We start from the raw sequence: 16974 nt of genomic DNA on the forward strand, positions 1-16974 counted from the left end.
GAAACAGACTCCTCAATATAGCCAGTAGGGAAACAGACTCTTCCACAAGATGATTCAAAGCTCCTAAACTCTTGAAGTAGTGCAAATATTGCTTATGGATTTACCTCATTATGCAAATCCATATATAAAGATATAAAGATATTTCTACATACTCTCTTTTGCCAGTTAGACAATCCAGTGAAAAGCAATTGATTAATCTTGGTTTCTCAGCAGGACACTGCTGTAATCAATTACTATACTGGGAACAGAAAACTTGGAAGAGAGGCCCCCACCTCCCCCCATAGATTAGCTATGCTTGAATACCTCTGAGCAGGTCCACTTCTAAGTTAAATCTCCAACTATGTAGAGAAAGTTAGAATAAAGCTGATTTATTAATTTTTAAAGAACTTATTTTTCATTAAACTAACAGAAAAATGTGTTTCTTCCACTTAAAAATTAGAATTGGGTATTTTGCAAGTGGCTTTACTGCAGAGTCAAGTGTCAGTCAGGAGTGACAGTGAGTAATTGAATTCTCTTTGAGAAGAGGTGTTAGGCAGCTGACCCAGGCTCTTAGAGAGTCATGTAGGGATTCTCCAAATTGCAGTATCTGTGGCACTCTGACTACCTTTACAATATATTATCCAGAATCCTAGCCAGGAAGTATTCCCTTAATTGATATTAAAAATATCTATTTTTTTAAATAATAAATTTTTATCTTCTCAACCCTTGCCATTGAAATGTTCAGTCACAGGCTCAGCCACAATTTAGGAGAAGAGAATGAGACTACTGAGTTCAAAGCAAACCACAATTGTGTGTAGTCTGAAGCAGTATTGTTCAATGAAAAATAAAATCGTGATAGCAAGGCAGCTTCCAACATTTTCACAAAGAAAGTTTTCTTAACTTATGGGATTGTATTAATGGTCCGCCTAGAGCATTTTTCCCAACATGAGGAAAAAGAAATGGACATAGTATATTTGGGTTTAGGTAAAACAGAACAGAGAAGAAAAAAATAAGTGAATAACAGAGGAATTGTATGCCATGATCTTTGTACAGGAATTAGCTAAAGCTATGTTTAAAATACTAAAGAGTTAGTTTATCCTGAAAGTCCTCATTGACCTATGATGATTATAATTCAGCGAAGCAAATATGGCCTTTTCAGTTATGAGATTTATGCCTGAGTGTGTGATGACAGTAAATTATTTTTGATTAATTTCCAGAATTTACGGAAGCTTCAATGTTATATGTAGGGAAACAGAAAAATGGCATTTGTTTCCAAAAATATTATTAAATATTATTAAAGTGCTAAAGTGAAACACAATTCTTTGAATGTCTATGCAGAACACCTGAAACTGATGTGATTCCTACCATTTTACTCACAAGCCATCACAGTAAGTGGCCAGAATCAGTTTTGGCTGACTAGCGCCTCTTGAGTTCCTCCTGAATTTCAAGTGATTGTCTTGGCTGCTTATCTACTGTAGTACTAAGGAGATAAGTTGACACTGTGAAAGTTGTCAGTGAAGTCTCGCTTACTAAACTTCTGTGAAAAGGAGGTTCAGATTATGTGATAATCTCTAAGCTACTGACAAGTAATTTAGTTTTTGATAAATAGCTGATTCAGCAAGGGTCATAGAAACCTCAGTGTCCAGACTGGAAAAGTGTTATGATTGAATTCACATGTGCTTTTCCAAAACTTGTCCAGCTTTATATTTTAATTCACTTTGTTTCACTTCCACCTGGTCAGTATGTTTTAGGTTCCACTACTGCTTCTTTGGGGAAAAAATTAAATTTTGGGGTGGGTTCTGAAGAAAGTTTGAATCACTTTTGGCATTCCTGGGCTGAAAGCTCTGAGGCTCAGGAAATGTCTTTTCTCTAAATCCTGAAAGTTTCTCACCATGTGTAGTATTAGATTTGTGTTCTTTATTCAATTATTTTCATGGCTTATGCCTGAGAAGACAGTGTTTGATGTAATATGTTCCCAGAGTGGAATGTCCAAGGTATCGTTCCAACAAATTTTTGCTCATTGGTCCCAGTCGGAGTCCATGAATTATCATGGTTGAAAGGTTCTCGTCTGAGTGGAAAGGATGCGATCTCTAGAAAATCCATGTGTGAGATGAGATGTATCATTAACTGAAGATCGCTACAGATACGGTACATAACTGTCCACTCTGAGGTTAACGGTTAACTAACTTAATGATTACAGTCAACACACAAGGCATATGTCTACACTGTATTTTTGCTGCATGCCACAACATGAATTTACTGAGCGAGTTGTATTTGCCGTGTCACATCTGTACTGCTGATCTACATCTGTACAAGTCTCAAGAGAACTGGCTCAACAGCTGTTCCATGCTCTTGGTGCCCACAGAGGGCAGACCTCTCTGTGTCTATGCTCACCAGCCATCTGCCTTGCGCACATTAGACATCACTAGCTCATGTAAGTGCAGTGCTTTAGAGTCTCATCCTTTCTAGTCTTTCCCTCTATCTCAGAGATGTTACTGCTCACTGCTGCTGTTTTGCATACCAGGCTATGGCAGCTGGCCTGATGCTGTTGGACCATGCCAAAAGGGACCCCAACGCGTACCTAGATTTGATCATCATGCAGAAACTGCTGCTAGTGCAGCTGGAAGAATCTGCTAAGGAAATACTCCTTTAATAGCAGAATGTTGGGTCCTGGTCTGGGCTTTGGTTGGAGTCCACTGTGGTGTCCTCAGAGTCAGAAAAGATTGTGTCTCTATAAAGCTAGGAGTGGGACTGTACCATTGAAGCTCGAGCTGACTATCGGGGCGGCAGAGCTTGTACCTATGAAGGTTCACATCTGAAAGCCTCTTCTTCTAGTTACTGCCTGCCCTTCAGCACCAATATACCTTCTCATCATTTATCTCTGTGGAAAAGAGGGTGAATACCAGTTTGTAGACCTTCACTACTGCACATTCTTGTTGCTGGCCAGCCATTTTCCACAGTAATATGGTCATTGTTGGTATGATCACCACAGGCAGCTCCTACTATCATTTGGTCAGCGTTGGCAGCATCCCCAAGAACACAGTGACTTTCAGTCATTGCCAAAATTCACAGTGGGAAAATCAGAAGTATTTACGTTCTCACCCACGTTGTCCCCACCTAACTGATGCATTCATAGGCTTGTGATGGCAAGTCTTCTGAAATTTTTAAGTTTTCAGAGACAAAGTTGTTGGCACCTTCTTCCCTCTGGGGTACATCAGCATCCAATGAGCCAGCCACTACTTCCAGCATAGGTCTCCCTGCTACAACAGGGTATCCAGACAGCCTGCAAGCTTATGGCCAACTTCCTATAGAGCCAAAAGAGAACATTTATTCCAGTGCTTTATTTCATGCTGGAGGATTCTGAGGGCTAAACTAGGTACTGGTAGTCCAATGCCAGCAAAATTATACCTGCCTGTTGTGCTTTATCTATTGCTACTGTCTATCAGCCTCAGACACTCCTTCCGAAGGGGCTGTCCACAGCTGAATCTTAGGGCAAGAGCAGGCCTAAGCAGAGCAAATGTCCTTATATCCCTGAATTAAGCCTGTGGTGTGATCAGGAAATGTTAGTGAAAACAGATGAAAAGAAGGAGAGATGTTGCAAATGCTACTTCACCATGGATTTACTCATAAGCAGAACACATGGCATTCTTTCCAGTTGTAGCTGATGTGGGTTATTTTCCATCTATGAAAACTATTTTCCATAATCCCAAGGTGTGGTGTCGCTTTGGCAAAGGGAAACACATGATTGGGTGTGGGGGGTAAAAGCACGCTTATAGGAACCTTTTTTCATTAGGAAATTACCAGCATGACTATAAACTTCATCCATAGCTGCCACAAAACCAAGCTGACAGTACTCTATGAAGCACAGGAAACTACCATTGAAGACTCCTGTTCTCGTATGTCAGCGTGATGTATATAGAACTAGTCCTGGAAGTTGGTAGAGGTATTCATGCACTGCTCAGCAAAAGGTGCCTGTCTCTTCCCCTTTCTGTCTCTTCTGGTGTTGCAGGGACAGTGGCTGAGGAGGAGGTTAATGATTCAGCTGCTGTGATAGCCTCTCAAAGTTGAAGACATCTCAGATGGGCCAGAGTTGTCAGCCTGGATGCTCACATAAAGATCAGGTGATAAACCCTCTGATGTAGTGTCTTCCTTACCGCAGATATGATATCACAGCTTCTTGTGCTGTGAACATGTTTGACAAGCTGCACCAGGATACCTGCTGTGGTTGCCGACCTGCCTTTGTATTATTCAGAGTGAATGAGAACCCGTTGGTGAGTCTGACATACCCAGAAAGTACAAAGCTATTCTCCTGCCAACAAAATCTTCAGCCCTTTCCTAACACAACTGAGTAACTATGTGAGGTTTTTTCTAGTCTCCAGGTCAATATTCTGTGTCCCATAGGCACCTTCTTTCTTGCTGAGAATGATCAGCACAGTAAAGATAAGGACCAGCTCCTGAACTGGTTGCTTTCTGACATGCAGAACTTAAGATTTTTGGCATACTATTTGGTGGTTCTCATGAGGAATGAGGGCATCTCAAGGGTTTCCTGAGAACAGAATGCTCTGGGAAAATGTTGGGATTGTTTCAGAGGGGAAGAGAAGAGAATAGCACTTGGCAACACATTTTTCTCCACTCTCAAGGAGTGCTCCACTACAGAAATTTCCTCCCAGCAATCCCACAGTAAGTCTGAGGTGGAGCTAGCTCCACTGCCTCTGACTGCATCTGATGGGCAGGGGAAGAGGGAGGAAGGAAGAGCAAAGCAAGTTGCCAAATTGACAAGGTAGAAGTACTTTTGTGGACCAGTGTTCAGGAAACAGATGCCTGACTTGTTGTTTCACCTATGTTGAACTTCAGAAATGTCTGTCTGTAGTGTTCATTACCTATTGTTAAATGGAAAATAAATTTCAGAGAACAATTTCTCTAAATCTCCAAGTGTACAGGCATAGCTTCTGTACTGCAATCTCTATGATCTTTGAAAATATTTATATTTAATTGAATTATTTGAAGTCAATCTGTTGCATTTTGCAAGAGGGAAAGTTCAGCAACTTTTTGCAGAATCATGCAAGAAAATACTGGGATTCAAGATAACCTTCTCTTAGATGCTTTGACTTTTGGTGTTTTCTTTTCTTGGCAAGGTATCTACTTTTCGTTGGATAAGCCCTTTTAATATATATAGCCCTAGAAATCTGTTATTTTTTAAGCAATCAGGATACCACAAAGCTTGGGACTGGAAGGTCTTCATACCAGGATTAATAGGTCATGTTCCATATTAGTTCTGACAGTGAGCAGCAATGAATCAAATTACACTCCAAAGAATTGCTTTTAGACCAGTGTAGCCAGTGTCCAACAGCCCCTTGCAAGGGTGCTAAGTTCTATGTCTTATATAGCATTGAGAGCTGAGCTGTGAATCCAAATGGTTATAGTGCTGTTATAGCTAGTTTAGTTCTGTTCTGTATTGGATGTCTTGCTTCTTTGGGTAGTACTAACACGATCCCTTTTTCTTGTGCTCTTTCTATTGGGAAATAAATACAACCCATGTGTGCTCATTCTTATGAAAAGCATACATAAAAATAAAAATATTAATTGTTTCTAAATCCTTGTGTTCAGGCCTAATGTTTCCCAGGCAATGTTACAAACATAGACAGTGCTCTCCAAAACTACTTGAGTAATTAAAAATATATTCACCCTTTCAGAAAGACAAAGGACTGAAAGGACCTTCTGGATCATCATATTTAGTACCCAGTTATTGTGAACTACTCCATTATTTGATCTTCATGAATTCAGCTAGCTCCATTTAAGACCAGTTACTTTATTTCCCCCTTCCACAGCACTCCTGCAAAAAATTAGATACTGACTCATAAGTCCCAGCAAAAATGTATCCGTGGGCTTCTTGTGCCAACATCTTTTGCCAATCTAAACAGTTCCTCTCTCTCTCCCCAAAACTTACCCTTTGAAATATATGCTGCAATCATACCTCTCATCAGCCTTCAATTTGCCAAGATAAAGACTCTCTTTTGGGAGTTTCTACACTGCAGATTGCAGTACAGTATATATACATCACAAGACAGCATTTGATGAGGGCCATCTTCCTGTGACAGCTGGCAGCTCTTTGACTAGATTTCTCTTTGCAGTTTCCATATATTTACTACGCCTACTATATTGTGTCTTGTGCATTGGCATTTTAACGAATGTAAAGATCAGCCAAAGAATAAGAAATTATAATGCAAACTTGGATATACACAAATGTATAGTGCAAGTATACATACATTTTCCTGTTTCTGTGCAGGTATAGTCCACTAACCAATTAAGGGGTCTAAAATAGTGATTTGATTACTACGTGCAAGAAGATTCCTAAAAATATTGCAGCTAATTTAGGTACTAAACCAAATAAATTTAATTTGAAAGATTAGAAAGTCAGCATTGAGAAAGCTAACAATCTCAGCTTTTGTGACCGTATGGCTGAGGTAGCTTTTCTATACTCACACTTAAAGCCAAGATTCAATGCTTTCTCCTCTATAGACCATTTATTCCTCATGCATAAGTGGCTACAGCTTTGAATCAGCTCTGAGGGACGCATTCTTCCCGAGTTCTACAGACGTCCTTACAAGTGTGAAAATGCATCATTTAAGAATGTAAATCTGTTTGTACTACTGTAGATAGGAAATGTTCCGAATTAAGCCTTTCTCTCTGCTATTTGAATCACTGGGCCCATTTAACATTAATACAACATAAGTAACAAAACAAATCTTGTAACATTACCAGAATCACGTCCTCTATCTTTTCATGCTTGCAACTCTGAACTCAAACGTGCTTCTTCCACTCCCAATCGTAGTTTGCATCCAGCAAAACGTTTTACTCAAATAAGTTTATCTGGTTAAAACAAGCACTCTAACGTCTTCCTAGAGTCTTATATTTGTTTCAGAGGCCGATAGAAATGTAGGAGTTCACCACTGACCAGAGTTAAGCCTAGGAGAAGATACAGTTCCTCCAGTTTCACAGAAGCCTTTCATACTGATTAATGAATTTAATAAGTATTGACTAAAGACAGATTTTCCTCAGCATAAAGAATGACATTAGCTCTCCTCATCCTGAAGGACAATAATTACACATGTGGGTGGTTAAAATGGATAAAGTACAAGTTTTGTTGCCATGAGAAGAATAAGGTCTTCCATCATTTGTTGCTCCATCACCACATTTTAGGTATCAAAAGAAGAAAGAATAGTGTATGAATCAAACTTGTTATTCAAGCAAATGAATAGCAGTGTGAAGAAAGGTGGTATATACAAATCCATCACATGAATAAGACTCTAGATTTACTACTGGCTTTCCTCTGATAGGTTCAAAGAACTTTTCAGGATACATTTTCAAAGATCATGTCATCTCTTACTGATGAAGAGTAACCACAGGAGTGGAACAATTCAACCATTTTGTTGGTGCCTGCTATTCATTGTTCAGAAGAGGAAGTGAACAGAATTTTTCTTTGAAGAAACAACTTTGAAAGACCCAATGTTATAAAATATGAAGAGAAATTATGTGCAATATCCAAAATACATTGCATTCTTCCTTATCGCTTAAAAATACAGCTTCATCTCACTAAAAAAATAGCTTCAAACGTTGTTCTTTTTATCAGCTTCAGAGTACATATATGTATAATGTATACTTATATATAAGGTATACACATGGAAACACAGATAGGCAAAGGCATACACAGTGTACCTAGTCATAGAATCTATAGCATCTCTGTAGGCAGTCACAAGCTGCAGTTGTAAACATTCTTTTCCTTGGGGAATATTAAAGTAATTAATGAATGCTGTTGTCATGCAGGATGGAGCAGAGTGTGCTGACATTATGGTTTCCCCAGTGGTATAACCGGGACTGAATGATTCAGACAAATTTCTTCCCACCACGCTAGGCAGAGCTGATCTTAAAAATGTGTCAGTATATATTTATACTCCTTCTTTTCCAAGGGCAAAAGAGCTGTTTAAGTCTTCCACATCTGGCTGCTCTCTCCCACCCTTTTCCTGTGGGAAGTTCTTCTCTCACATCTATGGTCACAGAGAAGGGGAAGAATAGCTGTGTTGGGGACTACAGCAACCCAAAGGTCAGTGGAACCTTCCTGGGAAAGCTGATTAAAAGTATTGCTTTACTCCGAAAAGTGATTTTGTAAAAATTCTGGTCAGTTCTCTGAGTGACAGAAACATGCTGAATCACAGGAACTGATTTAGGAGAACTAAAGGTTCTGGTAGGTACGAGTTCTAGGGTACAGGGAAAACTGCAGAACAAAAACTAATATGTATGGTGCAAGTCAAAGTGAGACTATAAGTTAATTAAGACCAATGCCATTGATGTAGAATTGCCTTTGACATTAAAACTATCTGACTGAAAGTTATGGTGCAACTCATGTTTCTCACAATGTGTTTACACTGCACAATTGGCATGTACTGCAGAAGAGCCTGACCAAATGTTAAAAGATCCAAGTTTGCATGTCAGGAAAATCTAACAGCAGTGACACAAAGCTTTACGTGAATAGTTACCAGAATCTGGAATCAAAGACTTGTTTGTTAAAAGAGTATCTTTACTTAGAGGTTTGTTCTCAAGTGGAATCCCAGAAGCTCAGTAAGACAGCCTTAGCAATTCATTTATACTGCTGTATGTTATTGTTCTCTTTTTACTGCTCTCCATACCAGACAAACCTCCATGGTCAGGCTGATGCTGCTTTCATACAGAACTCCACTGAGTAATGCATATATGCATAAATAATGCATACAACTTCCAAACTCACCGAGCCCCTCTATACAGATCAGACTGAAAATCTGGCGCCTATTTCATGTCTTAGAAAGACTCAAAAACCAAAATCACAACCCCATCCTAACTTGAGTGATTACTTCCTCCACTTCTTTCAAATTAAGGTGTCCATTTGATGTCATGTAGAAAAGTAGAAGAGATGAAAAGAATCCAACCCTCATAGTCCCATAAGGCACATGTCATTCTTTAAATGTGCCAAAACTCATGTTGTCTGGTTTGGCTCCAGCAAATCACCTAATATATCTTTCTGTGGAAACTCATGTGATTCATTATGACTAATCAAACCTTAAGCATTTAGGCAAATTCTGACCCCAGAAGAGAATACATTGAGCCTGTGAACAGCATCTGTACAGGAGACTGTAAAGCAGTGGTTAATATGTAAGCAACCTGCTTGTAACTGTAACGAAAAATATGTTTTCTTTGCTGATGAGGCTGGGCAAGTTTCTTGGCATGCGTGCCTTCTGCTTTTGGAAGTTTTACCCACATGGACTCAATTGCTCAACAGCTGAGGCTTGCCTTATGATGCTAGAGGTAGTTGTTGGTTACCTCAACATTGTTAACTGGAAAACAGAGCAGCTTTCCTGCCACTCCCCCTTACACGCCCCTTGGCACATCCCCTTGAAGTCTCAAATGGTAGGCCTGCTTTATGCAGATGAAGATCAAGTTCTGCCAGAACTTTTTTCCTTACTGTTATGGAAAAGCAATAATTCATTTCTGACTCTATATAGCAGAGATCTCTAAAGAAAATAAACCCCCAAACTGTTGGAAAGATTGAAAATTGTCATCCAGTGTACATGTAAATGTACTTTTAAATCTTCATACCTTTTTTGTCTGCAAATGCATAATGAATTATTTACAGAGATACACTACTTTTCTGTGATGTATTTAAATATTCTTTTGTTGTTGTCCAGTCTAATAAAAATACAGTGGTTTTTATTTATGAACACAGATTAAAAATACTTCTTGGATTTTTTTTTTCCTTTGCAAACTTTTTTCCCCTCTGTGTTTGTATTTGAAAAGTTTAAAGGACAATCTGTCCTGCATAATAAAAGCCCTTATTTGTCTAGTGGCTAAATGTATTCCGGGCAGCCAAAACGTGAAGCTTCTGTTCTGCCAAGTGATTCTGTCATGACCTCATGGGTATTAACCTGTGTGCAAGAAAGAATGCCTTCAGTTTTATGTCATTTGTGTTCCTCACAGAATCACTGACCGTGAATAGTGTTGCCATGAACTAGGTGGAGAAAGAGGAGGAGGCCAGAGCCCAGCCCCTTCCCAGCAAATCACCAGCCAGCACAGCTCACAGGGACACTGAAGGCACCACTAAGCACCTTTCTTCAGATAAAATTTCCCTGAAAATATTATTACTAGAATTAATGTACCTACCCCATAGCTAAGTACCTGTAAGCGAACTTTATTTTATAAGGTGTGATATCTTTGTTAAGAATATTGTGTTGATTAAAGAAATGTATTATTTCCCTGTCTTTTTCTTCTTTGCTACCCTGCCTCTTTGCTTCTTTGAGCCTTTCTGTATAATGCATGAATGACTGATAAGTCAGGGCTAATATTCTATATTCTGCTATACACATTAGCTACAATCAGTACCGTAAACTGGATCTTTTAGAACCAGTTAGCATGTCAGACTTCAAAAATTGGGATAGTTTTTTAAAAGCCATCAGGTTTTGCAGTGTTAAATTTTATGTTAATTATCTTCAGAGCCTTGTTTTCTGAGCCTCACTTGGATCAAGATACATGTTTTCCAGGTTTTCCTTTAAAATGCAAAGGGAAATTTTCTCCCAAACTTCAGACTCAAGGCATTGAAGAAAGTGTTTTAAGACTTATGGTTAGGACTTACGAACTGAAAGAGGGTAGATTTAGATTAGATATTACAAAAAATTCTGTATCATGAGGGTGGTTAGGAGGTCAGGAACAGCTTGCCCAGGGAAGCTGTGGATGCCCCATCCCTGGCAGTGTTCAAGGCCAGGCTGGACAGGGCTTTGAGCAACCTGGTGTAGCAGGTGTCCCTGGCCACGGCAGAGGGGTTGGAACTGGATGAGCTTTAAGGTCCCTTCCAACCCAAACCATTCTATGATTCTATGATGTGATTGTAGAAATTGGTAGTACCGATACCTGTTAACACAACCCAACTCTCAAAATCTCACAAAAATCCACAGAACAATCTGAAATTCAGAGGAAAAGAGGTGGTTATCTCTATACATACCACCTCCACTATATGATGGATTTCTTCTCCAGGTTCATTTCCTGTACCACCATAGACATAGGTGACTACCCCATTCATTCTCACTCAATGGTTATTATTTCTTTCATACTTCTGCGGACTGACCCACTAAGACTGAGAACTGGGAAAATAAGGCTACTTTAAGGGTTTAAATGGAAAATTACATGTTTAAACTTCAAGAGTTTGTTTACTACATGTGTTCACGAAGTATATTAATACTTACCTCTTTAAGATTTCCTCCCATCAATACATCCCACAAGACAATCAATACTCAGAATAGAAACAACTAAAAAAAACCAATGTAGTGAAAAACAGGAAGGTGAAAGGAATATGTTAACATGGAAAAAGACTATAATTTACAGAATGAGAACCCATTCCTACCTTCCTGTTATATCACTCAACTAGAAAGTTGAAGAGTGGGAGAAAAAAAGAGGATGAACCACCATTTTTTATCTTAGTTTTGTACGTGATAAAAATCTTGCTATTATCAGCTGAAGAATGGCGTAAAGAATGGTCTCTTGGTATTTGTGCAGCAACGGCACATAGAGTGCAGCAATAATAAGCAAGGTAACTGGAAATTTCACAAAACTAGCTTTGTATCACAAATTTGGTGAGACTAACTTACTCTGTGGCACTTAATTATTTTAGCATCTGATTTCTGACATGTAATGTGGTATAATCACATAGAGGACTTAGTACAGCTTTCATATTTACAAATCCAGCTGTTCTAAAAGTACCCTTCAGTATTATTCATAAGATTTTATGCATCATACTCATGATTTATTGATACGGGTTAGAACATTTAGTCAAAACTGTTGTCCTGCACACATGGCAAGAGGAAGAGCAAATAACTTTCTGATTGCCAATGGTTTGGTTGGTATGAAGTAAGAGACTCACAGTATGAGAGCTCAATTAGGGTTACAGATGCTTGGCTTCTTTCAGATTTGCAGTTCTGTAAGAGTTTCCCTGTAGAAGGAGAAAGGCAAAACCTAGCCAGGTTAAAGATGGGGAATGATCTACTTTTGAAAGAAACCATACAATGTCCTAGTCTCAACAACGACAAGAAATGTACTTTTGAGTTTTTCCATATGTCAGTATGTAACAGCGTAGTGATGGCGGCAGGGACTTCATTCACCTGGACTAATTCTTGTCTGTTTACTTGTAGTTATGGAGATATGGAGCTGACTGATGACTCCAAACATGCCCAGGAAGCTTTGGTAAATAAAGAAAATATTATTGGGTGTGTTTGTTGTCAGCATGGAACTCCATGACTCTGTTTCTGATCTAGCTGGTTTAAAGCAGGACTGTGAGTATGTTTGTGAGCTGCAATTTCACATTTGACTGTAGGATACATGCATTCCCTGTGAGGTTGCAAGACCAGCAGACAGGAATAATGGTTATTTGCTTTAATTATGTGATACATTAGTACATACTAAATATTTGAATCAGAACTGACACATTTACAAGTGGCTAGCAATAAACTGAAGGTTGATAAGCTTAGTTTGAGCCCCCCCAAACGTGAACTGTTCCAAAGCAGGCACTTTACCTTGGCTGCACAGTCAGCAGGAAAGGACTTTGCACAGAAGAAAAGGAAAGCTGTGACTGTGCAGGACTACCAGACCTCCCAGAAACATGCTTGCTGGGCTTTGTGACACTGCTGCTTTTTATAAAAGCAGTTATGGGTCTGTCAACATTTCAAAGCCACCACAGTGACTGAGGGAGCAGGAAAAGACATTTCACTTGTTAACAGAGCAATGTGGTATAATTAGGCCTGAGATAGTATTTGGCCATTCCTCCTGTTTAGGTGGCAGCATTTCACAACCCCATTAATACTGGATGTAAATATTTAATTTCTGATTTTACAGGCAGTTTTGACAGAGGAAGACATGCACGTACACACAACTGCTTCAGATGGAATCTCTGCAGAAGGAAAGGCCTTTGGTCAAATAGCTGGAACCTACACTATTAAGTATGATTTTTTTAACTGAAAGAAATATTGTCATTTGTTGTGGAAAGAATTATATTTGAGACAGATAACTCCTTGCCTGAAGAGCAAATGACACTTAGATCCAAGAAATTTATGTAAGAGTTTACCCCAGCAGTGAAACATTAGTTACATGTGATCCACTGATAGCACGAGGTTTGGTTATCATGAGAACCAATGGTTGGAAAGTTGTCACATAAAAACTCAAAGACAACAAAGACTTTTTTTTGTAAGTCAGCTGTATTGTTAGCTCTGGTGTTCATGGAACAACCTCTGTTTTCTTAAAGCCTACAGTTAGGGATACATGCATGTGTGTATATGTATATATAACACATATATGCATGTATATATGCACATACGCACCATATACAGAGACAGAATATCACAGAAAAGACATGAGCAGATCCACAGCAAAATTTTTTAAAGGTATTCCCAACAATTACTAGGATTATAGTGTTGAAAGGGCTTATGTAAGTAGAATAGCTGTAGGGAGAAAGTGATGATGACTGTAAGATTTATTCCAGCTATTCTTAATGTTACTTATTCTTAGTGTTAGCTATTCTTAGCCTAAGACTATTCTTAGTCTTAAAATGAGTTTTTTTAAGAGATCTGCCTCAGGGGAATGATCTGAATTGTTTAGGCTGAAGGAGAGTGAGCACAAAAACTCTCCAACCTGTGGACAGATAGAGCTGCCGAGTCCCAGGCATCTCAAACAAATACGACAAGGCTTGTAGGAAGAGGCAGTTTATTAAGCCGATGGATGACACCGAATGAAAAGAAGCATCGTACATGTGACAGGCTGGTACTGTATGCCATCCTGTGGCACTTTGCTGCTCTCAGCCAAATTTTGCCTATGATGTACCCCCAAAGCTCCCGAAGCGTTATCAGCATGCCAGGACACAGCCACGGTGGCTCTTTCCCCTTCGTTCCCACCGCTTTCTGGCGCTTCGCCCCGAAATCCCACACGGAACAGTGCGTGATGCACCACCCCACCACACGCTCCTGAAAGCTGCCCTGGAAAATACCTCGCGCAAGCGGGACAGGGTAGTTCGAAGGCGGCCGACTCTGAGGCAGCCATTCCTCCTGCCTCCTAACACAAGGTCAGGGGGGCACCCATCCACATGCTCGCCCGTTTAACCCGCGCGGAGATTTGTTTCTGAGGGGGATCATGAGCCGCCCACAGGCGCTGTTCACATGCAGAACTTCAAAGTACTCGGGACAAAACCAGGTTAGAAAACCCCGGCGACTGTGGGTAAGGAGAAATGGGAGGCAGCCGCTGGGAGGCTGTAGCGGTCGCCGTTAGGAGGTGCGGGGGGTCTGTAACGGCCCTGAGGCGGGCACCGGCCCCAGCCGCGGGTCGGCCCCTCTTCCCCGAGAGACACGGCGGCAAACACGGCTCGGCCCCTCGTGGAAGACACTGTGATCGCCGCGCCGCCCAGCTGAGGGAGCGGCCTGGCTCCTGAGGGGAGGGGAGGGGAGGGGAGGGGCGGGGCGGGGAGGGCGGGGCCGGGATTTGCCGGCTCCGCACGTGTGGTGCGGCCGGGCATGGGGGCTCTCTGACGGGAGGAGCGCGCCGGCTTCCGCCACTGCCACCGCACCTCAGCGCACCCCGACCCGCCGCCGGGAGCCGTTCCCAAGCCCCGTAAGTGGTGCCCCTCTCCCGCCTTTCCTTTACCTCGGGACCGGGTGGGCGAGGGGCTGGAGGAAGCGCCGCTGCCGGCGCCTCTCGCCTGGCTCCCGGTGTGCGGCTAGAAGGGCTCTGCCCACCGCCTCTGAGGGGGGCTCCGCGGAGCTAATCTTAGTGCCAGGTGGGGAGGGAGGCCACGGTCTTTTCTGCGGCCTTTTAAAGTCTGCCTTGGGGGACACGGCGCTGGCGATTCCCCGCTGACTCTGGTCGCCGTGCCCGCCAGCGCTCGGTGTCCCCGGGAAGGGTGTGGGGGGCTCTGGCGCCCGCGGGCAGCGGCACGCTGCATGCCGGGCGCCCATGAAGGCTGCTGGGCGAGAGGTGCGGGACGTTGTCCGCTGGTCCTGGGGTAGCATCTGCTACTACTGTAAAGGTTTGGAGGGGTAGATGGGTGAAACTGCCCTCCCTGGGTTTCCGGCAAGCTTGCTCAAGCACTGCCTTTACCTGGAGGTGCTACCTCTGCAGCATTTTACCGAATCAAAGCTGAACAATCGCGGTTTAGAAAACGTTAACTTTCTGCCAACTTTGCATGTTTAAATATAGAAATGTGTTTGAAGTATATGTCATCCCATGTGTAATGCTACTGGCAGCTGGAGAAAGCTAGTCCAATACAATGACGTTTAAAATTTAACCTATCTGAAGCAGCAGAACAAAATTTTTCCTTCTAAAATTTTGGTTATCACTTGAGATTTATGATATGATTTGGATGATGAGCATTCTGGATCTGTTGCAAGTTTTGCTTCTGGGTCAACTCCATTAATTCAGCTGAACTAAATTAGTTTTGGGTGAGTGTAGGTATCACACAACTTGGTTCTGACAGTCAGTGTGTCTTCTGCTGATTGTCATCCTGGTGCTTAGCACATCGTTCCAGCAAAAGTAACTTACCTGTGAAAGGGATAGAAGTTTCCTCAAGTTTGGCCCAAGCTGTGAAAGGAGCTCCCTCAAGCCTACCCTCTGCTTCAAGTATATTAATGTCTAATGTGTATTTATTTTAAAAGCTTTCAAACACATTTCTCTTTGTGTTCTTCCTAATTAAAACCAAAACAAATACGTTGAGAGGCAGTCAGATGTTTCAGAGATGGGGAATGTGAAACAAGGGATCATACAGAACTTGTATATATTGGAACAAGCTGATGGTAGTTTATTTAAGCTAGAAAGACAGAACAAATTCTATGAAAAGTTTGTGTTGACACTGTGCAGATTCAGTGCACAGTGGATATTGGATTAGAATTTGGATTACACAGTGTGGAAAATGTTTTGAGTTCTGGTTTGTGTTACCTGATGGTGTTAAAGCACTAAGATTGACAGTAAAAATTGGCATAAAGCCTATACAAAAGCTAAACTTGTTTCATTCACATCTATAATGTACTATATAGTCAGACTGAAAAAGACATAGTGCCTGCCCTACCCCTCTAAGCAGTTGTCCACTGCTGCAGTTGATTCCATTTGACACTACCTCTGCCCACACAATTTTTCTAAGCCCCACTGTGCTCTAAGACAAATTGGAACAGGAATAAAACAAGCCCACAGAAACATAAGTAGCTGTAATGATATCTTTTGAAAAGTGCAGTGACTTTTTGTGTGAATGATGTAAATTTTTTAGTCTTTTGCCATATGTTGCAATGAAGATTATCCATGCATGGAGTAATCTCTGTCTAAGTCATGTTACTAAAATACAACTTTGGATTCCTCAGACTTGGATGAATATTGGCATTTTGAAAAGTTTTAATGCAGTGAAGTTTTGATCCCAAATCTCAGTTTGTTGGCTAGTGTGAGCATGCGTAAATGGTCTGACCTAGGTTCTTGACCTCAGTAATAAGGTACTTGATAAGATGCATGAATATGTAGTTGCTTCTAGCTTTGTACACACTTATGGATTAAATCAAAATCAGTTTCAGCTTTCTTAATAAATAAATGTATTTAGCATGTTTTCAACCTTTCTCTATATAATTCTAACTTTTTTTTTGAAGCTGAAGATTCTAGGTAACAAGGTACTTTAAGGATGACAATGGATTTGGAGTCAATGTGTTAAGTTATTGATGCCATTTATTAGCTGCTTTTATGGTTTTTTTTTCTATATGAATATATTGGCATAGTAAGTGGCAGTGAGTACAAAAAGGTAAGATAAAAAGGAATAATAATTTAAAACTTTTAAAGAAATTTGTCACTTTGTGTTTTGGCAACAATGTATTTTGAAGGAGGAGGCTTCTATTTGTAAATCAGTGGTTGCAGATGGCTGTTACAGTGAGTAAAACCAGACAGAACTTCCGGGTAAGTATGTTGGAT

General features: G+C 40.8%; 1 protein-coding gene across 1 annotated transcript in view; it reads left to right on the forward strand.

Annotated features, from left to right (window-relative positions):
• The first annotated feature begins 14623 nt into the window (after positions 1-14623).
• The window catches only part of SLC7A2 (solute carrier family 7 member 2), a 58928-nt gene continuing 56577 nt past the window's right edge, over positions 14624-16974 (forward strand). Inside the window, exon 1 of the mRNA XM_030492632.1 lies at positions 14624-14646. The gene's annotated coding sequence lies outside the window, so the exon portion shown is untranslated. The remainder of the gene's footprint in view (positions 14647-16974) is intronic.

The sequence above is a fragment of the Strigops habroptila genome, chromosome 7 (genome assembly GCF_004027225.2).
Source record: "Strigops habroptila isolate Jane chromosome 7, bStrHab1.2.pri, whole genome shotgun sequence".
NCBI lineage: Eukaryota > Metazoa > Chordata > Aves > Psittaciformes > Psittacidae > Strigops > Strigops habroptila.